Source organism: Macrobrachium nipponense, chromosome 11, assembly GCF_015104395.2.
Source record: "Macrobrachium nipponense isolate FS-2020 chromosome 11, ASM1510439v2, whole genome shotgun sequence".
NCBI lineage: Eukaryota > Metazoa > Arthropoda > Malacostraca > Decapoda > Palaemonidae > Macrobrachium > Macrobrachium nipponense.
The window spans coordinates 83911149-83920548 of record NC_061087.1 but is presented as its reverse complement, the minus strand read 5'-3'; the positions used below and the strand labels follow the sequence as shown (position 1 = coordinate 83920548).

At 48.3% G+C, this 9400-nt stretch overlaps 1 protein-coding gene across 5 annotated transcripts in view; it reads left to right on the top strand.

Annotated features, from left to right (window-relative positions):
• The first annotated feature begins 1661 nt into the window (after nt 1-1661).
• Nucleotides 1662-9400, top strand: part of LOC135206625 (peroxisome biogenesis factor 2-like) — a 37272-nt gene continuing 29533 nt past the window's right edge. For 2 of the 5 annotated variants that reach the window (XM_064237968.1, XM_064237985.1), the window contains exon 1: nt 1662-1759. The gene's annotated coding sequence lies outside the window, so the exon portion shown is untranslated. The remainder of the gene's footprint in view (nt 1760-9400) is intronic. The other 3 variants (XM_064237975.1, XM_064237993.1, XM_064238023.1) reach the window with 3 other exon arrangements.

Here is a 9400-nt window from a genome sequence, read left to right as displayed (position 1 = left end):
TATACAGTGCCTTATCTTACTAGAGCAATTCTAGCACCCTGCCCATAGGAGGATGCCTAGATTGTCTCCTAACCTGTAGTCTAACCAGGACTTGTATCTATGAAATATGTAATGTTCATGCCTTTGTAATTAGCTAAGTCTGTTCTGTAGCACACAGATAAGGACATGTCCTAGCTCCGTGTATTTTGTTGCATTCCAGCATCCCAATGTTTGAAGCAGTTTATTTGCCTACTTGTGAAATAATCAATTGGGATACCCAGTTGTATTATATTTAACTAGATTTTTATTACTGTTATTAAATTTTGGGGTGCAGCTCAATATTCTTACTTATATTAAAATGTTCTTTTATCTTAGGGATATATCATTTACATGTGAGCTAGTTTATCACTGATAAACTTAGTTACTGGATTTACTTGCTTTAGTCAACCTCACAGATAGTACGTTCCTAGAATAAACGTAGGCACTTTATTCTAAGCATTAAATATTATTATTTTGTGTTATTAAGAGAGAGTATGCTGCGATGGACGGCCAGCCAGCCAAAACTCCCCCTTTATCTTGCTTAGATTCACACAGGTTAAGCCTGTTCTTACAAAATTTCTGTCCTGTTTAGAACGAAATCTCTGCTTAAATGGGGCCTATCTTATGGGCTACTAGGCTTAACATGGTGATTGAATTCCCATAAGATGGCCAACCACCACAATAAGAGAGTTATGGCTTCCAAGTATACCTCTCTGTTAGTAACCCCTCTCTTTAGCCATTCATTCTCTTTGATGTTCAAATCTCTGTGCTTTTTAGGCTTATGTGAGTGGCTTGCGCAGCTGCCGCCACTTGTATATAGTATATACATACATATTGTATTTATACTATATACATACATACATACACATCAGATAGGAAGGCGGACGGGAATACTCTTGATTGGTCATTTGATTACATGTTTATTCCCAGCAAGTTGTGCGTGAAGATCCGCAATAGGGGCCTCTTCCTGCCACTCAAGAGATGTGAAGAATAAACTATTCTATATGAAAAATACATTCGAAAAGTTGTGGAAGTAGGCTCCTCTACGAGATAACCCTGGATCAATACAAAAACAAGAAAATCCCTTGGATTATGCAAGTAAAAGAATATATAAAAGAATCAAACATAAACTTAAGTAAAATTGAATTGCGTAAAGAGTGGCTAAAAGAAATAATAAATAACTGGAACAGAGAAGTATGGCGGGAATAAAATGAAATTAATGACACGACAACATTAAGAATCCAGAGAAAATATAAAGAAAACATGAGCAGAAATCTGGTATGATAACACTGAAAAAACAATGCTGACCAGTAGGGCTGCACACTAGAATTGGATGATAGAAATAGGCTAAAAGGGGAAGATACAAAAGTTTGTACTTTGAGGGAAAAAATTAAAATTTAGAACATTTCTTACTCTACTGTCCATCATATAATGGGATTATTAATATAGTTTTGTGCCGCAGTCAAATCAGGAAAATAAAGACGAATCGATAGCTAATAAAGTTTTATTTTGAGATCTGCTGAAGGGGGAACTTAAAAAAGAATTATGGTATTAAAGAGAGGAAAGCTTAAAGAAGCAAAAAGGAGGAATAAAGCACGTAAAGGAGCCGTTTCATAGGTAAATCCCTCAACTACTACTATTACTACTACTACAATAACAACATTGTTACAACAACAATTACCTATTCTTAGTCGTGTCGAGGAGCAAAGCTACTGTTTTATTTTTGGTAATTATGTGTGTGGTAGGTAATCATTTACCTTATAATTTACCCTTCATGGTACATGAGTTTTTTTTGAGAAAGATTGAACCCCACATTCTTTTGTCCTCTTAATTCGGGGCACCCTAGAGAGAAAATTCGGTTTTTTCCATCTGTCCATCCACCTGTGGGTGGATGGTGTGTGCGCATGGTAACACTGCATCCAGGGCTTTAAATAGTTACGCTATGTGTAAGTTTTAGGTAAATAAAAGGATATCTGGGTGTACATTTGCAATTGAAAAGTGTTTTAATAATTTACTGTATGAGAATTACACCGTTTACAGATTCGAAATAGGATAGGCTATTACCTTATTTAAAGGCCGGGATGCAGTGTTACCATGCGCAAACACCACAGGCAGATGGACAGATGGAAAAAAACAGAGTATACCTACTACTAGTACCACCTACTAGGTAGGTCCTTTATCCTATTTCCTATGCTTCACATTAAAAGTTGCCTAAGGGAAATACCTACTACGACCTACCTAGCCTAGGTATAGCCTACTTTGTTTTTTCCATCTGTCCATCCGCCTGTGGTGTTTTCGCATGGTAACACTGCGTCCTGGGCTTTAAATAGTTACGCTATGTGTAAGTTATACCTAGGTAAATAAAAGGATATTGGGTGTACATTTGCAACTGAAAAGTGTTTGTTCCGATACGTAATACAAACCCTCGGTCCTTTAACAATAGGAAGGTAACTAGCGGCAGCTGGGACGGTCGTAAGCTTCGAACAAGGGGAGAACGGTAGTTAACTGCTTGTCCGATCGTGCGCGCGCCCGCGCGCCCGAGAGGTTGAAGATCACTTTTGCTTTCGGCCGCGGGTGTGAAGGACGTGTTCGTCATCGCTCTCTGCCCGCTTCATCGTCGTATGCTTTGTTTATATTGTGTTTTCTACTAATGGTTTGGTTTGACTTGAAAATGAAACTGTAAGTACACTGTTTTCATTTTCATTACTTAATTATGAATCAACATGGAGCTATCGCCGTAGAGACGGCGATTTCCGCTCTTTTCATGAATTGAACCCTTGAATTATGTCTCGGTGCCGAGGGCGGGCGCACTCGCGCCGAGTCTGTATTGTTTGTTCCGACACGGCATACAAACCTTCGGTCCTTTTACAATAGGAAGGTACTAGCGGCAGCTGGATAGGTCGTAAGCTTTCGAACAAGGGTTCGGTAGTTAACTGCTTGTCCGACGGCGCGCGCGAGCGCGACTGGTAGGTAAACAAATCACTTTTGCTTTCGGCCTGCTGGCGTGTGGACGTGTATCATCGCTCTCTGCCCGCTTCATCGTCGTTTGCTTTCGCATGATTGTGTTTTTCTTTTTCTATGTATCTAGTGAAACTGAATTGTAAGTACAATCATTTCATTGAATTCAATTGTGAATTAAAGGATCTTGGTTCACAACGCCTCCGATTACCCGAGTGCCGGGACTGAAGGGCGTAATTGCGGGAATTCATTTTCCCAGAATGATCCTCGTATTGTGTATGCTCGGTGCCGAGGGCGGGAGCGCTCGCTCCGAGCGTATATTGGGTTGGAAATGTGTAGATGAAAATCGTAAGTAAGTGCTCTTTTCATTTATAATTTTTGACCTGTATGCCCGTTGCCGAACGAATGCGCTCGGCACGGAAACTTATTCAGTATGAAAGTGGAATCGCAAGTACAGTATTCTTTTTCATTTTCATATATTATTTTTTATTGTAGCAATACTCATTTTGGATCAGTTTTCCGAGCTTGCCCGGAGATTGATCCTTCCCCCTTTTTAATTTGAATGAAGTGAAATCGCAAGTGCAGTTCTTTTTCATTTTCCATTTTTTTATTGCGATTGCATTGTTGACTGGGATCAATGTTCCGCTATTCACGGGAATTGATCCTTCCCCTTTTTATTTGTATGAAGTGAAATCGCAAGCGCAGTAGTCTTTTCATTTTCATATATTTGTTGATTGCATCATTTCATTATGGATCAAGGTTTCCAGAACCTTGATCCATAAGGTAAGGAATGAAACCTTTCACCCTTGCGCTCGGTACCGAGGGCGCAAATGCGCTCGATCCGAGCCCTTATTCATTGTGAAGTGAATCGTTTTGCAAGATGCATTTTCATTTTGTTCCTTATTATTGATTGCATCAATTTTATTTGGTTCAAGTTCCGCTCAGTCAGGGAATTGATCCTTATGCCTTGTATTCGTGCCGATGGCACGATTGCTCTAGGGCTCTTATTTGTTGTTGGGTACATGGGGACTGTGCGGGGGTGGGGAACGAGACCCCCCCCCGCTCATTCCCACAGATGACTCTTCCCCTTGGGGGGGGGGGGAGGTTACCGTCGTTCTTCTCCTCGCCCGATCCGTCGAGCGCGGGGAGGGCGCTCGGTGCCCGATGTACAATTGTATTAGGGGTCTTCCACTCGTTCGGGAGGGATCAAACCCCCGCACGAGGGATTTCCCCCCCATTAATCGCTACTACTATTATTTCCGCAGGTGCTACTGCCACGAGGGGTGGACCTTGGTGAGGTATGGGCGTCCTTCCTAATTGCAGAGCGTGCTGGTGTCCAGGGGCTGCGGTTCTATGTCTGGGCCTACTGCGGTCACCCATGGAGTGGTGACCACGCAACCAGGTGACGACGTCCCTCCTCACCTGGTGTACTCGCCTCACGTGTAACAGTCTTGCCTACAGCCGCTGTGAAGTGCCGTTCGCCGTGCCGAAGGGGGAAGGGGGGCGTGCCGCCGCCGCTCGTGTGGTTGCCGCGCTGCAGCGACCACACTTCCGCTGCCCTAGAACTCGCCCCTGGACCTGCCGCCGGTACCAGGATGTTGCTGGCTGCTGCTCCACTTCCTGTGTTTCCGGTGCTGCCTGCCGTAACCTGCCGATTCTGGGCTGACTGTCCATGCAGTTGCTGCGCTGGCTGGCCCTGCGTTGCTGCGCTGGCTGTTCCTGCCGTTGCTGCGCTGGCTGTCCCTACCGATGATGTGCCTGGCCGTGCCTGCTGTTCCTGGATGCCCATACCTGCTGATGTCGTCCTGTTCGTGGGTGGGTACTACCCCAGACTTTGGTCTGTCTGTACAGGTGCGTCCGGGCCCTGTGGCTTCGGCTACAGCAGCCCCCCCGGCTCCGCCCTGGATAGCAGATCTTACGTCTGTCCTGAGGAAGCTGACGAAGAAGAGGAGGAAGGTGTCGTGGTCGTCGTCTTCATCTTCTTCATCGTCGTCGGCCGCCGCCTCTTCCCCTTCGACTTCTAAGGCTTTAACAGCCGAGGAAGAAGAAGGTCGCCTCCTCCCTCCTAAGAAGTCTCCCTCGGGAGCTTCTCGGGACCCGTCTCACCTCGTGGGACGGGAGGGTTTCCTTCCGCTGGTCCTCCTGCTCCTTCGGGAGCGGGCCCGGGTCTCTTCTTCCGCAAGGAAGAAGACTACGGGGACCAGAGGGGTACCGGCTAACACCGGTACTTCCTCGCCTGGTGTCAGTGGTTCTGCCACTGCATCAGGGTCCGTCTCGGCCTCTCGTTCGCGGGAGGTACCGAGTGTACGGTCGCCTACCAGCGACCGTGCAGGCCAGGAACCGAGACCTCTGAGTCCGCTCAGCGTCAGGTTCACGGCACGGGCGGAAGACTGGTGACAGCCGCTCATGCGAATCTTCACCAGACCACCGCTCTCACTCTCGCGGTGAACAGCTGGCTACCCGGGGACGTGACGGTCCACGACCGACCACGGGCTGAGGCTGGGAAGAGGTCCTCCCGTTCGCCCCGGTGCCAGCCACGGCTGGACCAGCGACGTGACGTGCCGTGAGGACAAGCACCGGTCTCACTGCGGCAGTGGAGCCTGCAGGTCGCCTGACCGTCGCTCTCACAGAGAGCGATCGGGAACGGCAACCAGCACCAGCTCTTCTGACACTCGAGATCGGGCCGCTGTGCTCAGTCCAGCCGTTCTCCACAGCGAGACGGTTTCGACCAGGCCTGCAGCTCGATCGTCACCGCGGGTTGACCATCGCCTGCAGCCCTCCAAGCCTGCTGGTTCTGCCAGCGAGCGACGAGGGAGCGTCAGGTCTGCCTCTCCCGTACCTTCCAACCTCCTCGGGTTACACCGGGAGGAGCGAGGTATTGAGGAGTGATCGTGAGGGGTGCGCCCCTCATGATCCCACCACGACGCCCTACGTGCCAGGCACGGTTCTTGGACCGGCCAGGACGTATGCGCAAGTGGATGGGGAAGACCGAGAGGGCTGTCGCTGTTCCCCCTTCTTAGGAGGAAGGTTCTCGGAATATGCTCTTGTTCGAAGGGCTTAACGGTCCCACTCTGCAAGATGCTGTGACTTCCGAGATCCAGAGGAACTTTGCCGAGGTTACGGCGCTGATTCGTCAGCACAATGACCTCGGGGAAGGATCGCCGCTCCCACCAGCAGAGCCACGTCTCGGCTCGAGTCGTTTTGGGGGCCCGAGAGGGAACCCAGATCGACGGTGGGTCGGCCGCGATCGGAGCATTGCCGACTGTGTTGAACCAGGTAGTCTCTCGTCTCCGGACAAGAAGGCTCTCTCAGTTCTGGACGGTCGAACAAGCTACTTCACCTCCTCTACTGCGACAGAGGCGTTTATACGTGTCTTCGGACACCGTATTTAAATACCCCTTCGGTCCTCCTGAGGTTTCGACCTCGACGAGGACTGGAATGAGTCGGAGCGGTATCGGCTCTCTACTGTCAGGTCGATCAGCCCCACCCAGACGACGTTCACAGTGGCGGCAGACACTTACCTACAGTATGAGTTCGTAACCCTCCTCGGGAAAACGTTTTTTCTCCTGACGATACGTTTTCCCAGGCTCTGAGAGGCCATCGCCGTAAGGCGATGGCTGCTCCTTTTCTTCTCCAACTGCTAGATCCGCTGGGAAGGCGAGCCAGTATCCAATTCCTCCCCCATTCCCTCTCTCCTTACGGCTACGAGGGAAAGGGGAGGGATCCTACAGAGATTTCTCTGTAAGATCCCACGTTAGGGGCTGCGCTACCGGGGGGACCTTCGGGTCCTACCTGACGTAAGCCCCGGTCATTGAGGAGGGATCCTGCCCCTTTCTCGATTTCTACGGGAATCGAGAGGACCCACCAGCCGATATCGTCTGACGAATTCGGTGGGGTTTCGCAGAGTGCTTAGAATTCTACGGAATTTCTAGCGCACTCAGAGTGTTCGAGTTTTTACGATCTCCAAACACTCAGGCGAGACCCACGGTCCAAAGTGAGCGAGAATACCCGATAATTGTTACACGATAATCGGGAACCTCGCTTATAATGCTCGAATTCCTGTAATTTCTAGCATTTGGAGAAGACCGCTGCTGAAAGAAGAGTATCTCACAGTAGGCGCTTACCTGGAATAGAGAAGAACGGACGGGAACTTCCAGTTTGGCTTGAAACTATCGTCTTCGGTATTCTGTTCAAGCCATTGAAGCTTTCCTTTGGAGACTTCTTCTCCTTCACTCTCTTGAATAAGAGAACGAAGGCGGTCGATCTCCAATCCTTATTCTCATTCCTCGAGGGGAAAAGAATTCTCAATTCCCGGGGGAAAAGAATTTAGGATGGAGGTCGTGGTACAGAACCTACAAATATACTACGTATATTACCCTCGCGACATGATTCTTTAACAGTTGAATTGTCCGTGGGGTAGGCGCATACCGTAGTTAACTCTACGGTTTTGTGACCGGAGACGAATTGTATCTTAATTTGAACTGCAAACTCGGGGTTGCCTGCAACCTCCCAGCAGTTATCAGTTTCGATTTTAGATACTTGGTATTGTCATGACAACACCAAAATCAGCTTTTGTATTACCGAAATCCGTTTCGTTAAATATAATTGCTCGAGCGTATTCTTTATAATGCTCGATGGTTCTAGCCGAACGTATTCCTTCGTGGAATAATGGATTACCCTGGCAACTACTCAGGATGACTAGTCACCGCAGAGCTACTGCGTATTGAACTGCCTGATAGCGGCTCAGTATCAGCTAGGTCTCGGAGATGCACGGTCGGTTTTACGTCTCTCTCTCCCCTGGTTGGATTGACTACCGAACCGTATCTCTGCCCAACAATCATGGACTTAGGTCTCTGATTAACGGGGATTCTCGCAATAATGAAGGACCATCTACTGCTGTGACGCTCGATTTCATCGCCTTCGACATTGCGAGAATTTTCAACAGAGATATCTCTTGGACTCTGTCATCTTTCTGTTTACCGCACGGTAACAGAAGTCTGTACTAGTCAAACCGCTGCAATCGCACTGCGATAATGCGAATGATTTTTGCAGACATCTGAGTTTGTCTTCAAAATATCTCGTATTCGTAGGTGTGCAATTCATTGCTCGCCCCGAATTAACCAGATATGTCAGAAGACATCGCCTACTCTCCGACCTGACAGCTCTACTCCTTCCAAAATGTTCAGCCCATGAGAAAGCATTTTTCTTCAGCAGTAGTTCCCTGTCTTCATTACTGGAAGCGCTCCGCTTTTATTGCAACTACGATCCTCACCGGACAGCAATCAATAGCGGTTAGCGTTCTCAGTCTTTGTAGCACAGGTTCAGAATCTTGAGAATCCTTCTCTCGGTTCAGCTGTGAAGAAGTAGGTTGCATTTTCTGTACACCTTCGTCTTCAACGTCACATAGTGTTGTTTCTCCTTACCCGAAATATCAACTATACTATGAGATATCTTGCCATCAAGGACCTCGGTCTCTAGAAGGCAATTGACTTTCGCCTGTTGGGCACATGCCTTAAGAGAGTCATCACCTGCTTCTGGCATCGGTGACGAACAAATTATTTGTTTAGTCCTCTTGGCATAACCCTGTTAAGGCGAAGGTCACGTGACTTGCTCGGGTGCTTGGACAACTTGCCTCCTACCGAAACGCAGTCAGTAGGCAGCTGTCAGAGCGCCCAAGTCTGTTACGAACTTCGCTGTGGACTTAGTTCGGTTGTTCCATAACAATCTTTTTCTTCGTCCTAACGGCTTGTCACAGTACCCATACCATCGACACCCACCATTGAGTGTCGGTGGCCTATCCACTACCGAGAACAACTTCGCTGCAGACGGATAGACCAGTATGGGTACAGGACATCACCGAAGTCGAGAAGAGGGATAGGTCATACGACAATTCCCTTCTTTTCCTCTGAGGTAATTGCATGACTTTGCCTGCGAAGTCAAGCATCCAGGGGATGGGGATTCGTGACGCCTCGATTTTCGTACCGAATTCGTAGCGAAGACCTCTGAACCCTTCGGTTCCTGACGATCGGTTAGAGTCCTTCACAATCCCCTCCCTAATGGGCTTCAACGCCTTCGATGCGAAGGAGATGCTGCTTTGTCCTGTGAAAGCGCGACCGCGCTTTCTGAAGAAACTCGACATCCCAGGCGGAGTGTTGAAGACTCTTCGTCAGCACCAAGATGACCTAGAAGTACACTCCCTCGAGTTACACAAGAACTTCTCCTGGCGCAGGCTGAAGGCAGGGGTCTGGTACAACCAGACCACTGGCACCTCCTTCTACCTTTTGGATATTGCCCACAGGTCCTTGGATCGTTTTCTTAGGACCCGTGGTGGCTGCTCAACACGTTGTCTAGCTAACCCAGACCCTAGCAGGCTGAACAGCATCGAGTCCTGGTGTGACTGTAAGAATAGATAAGTGAATGAGAG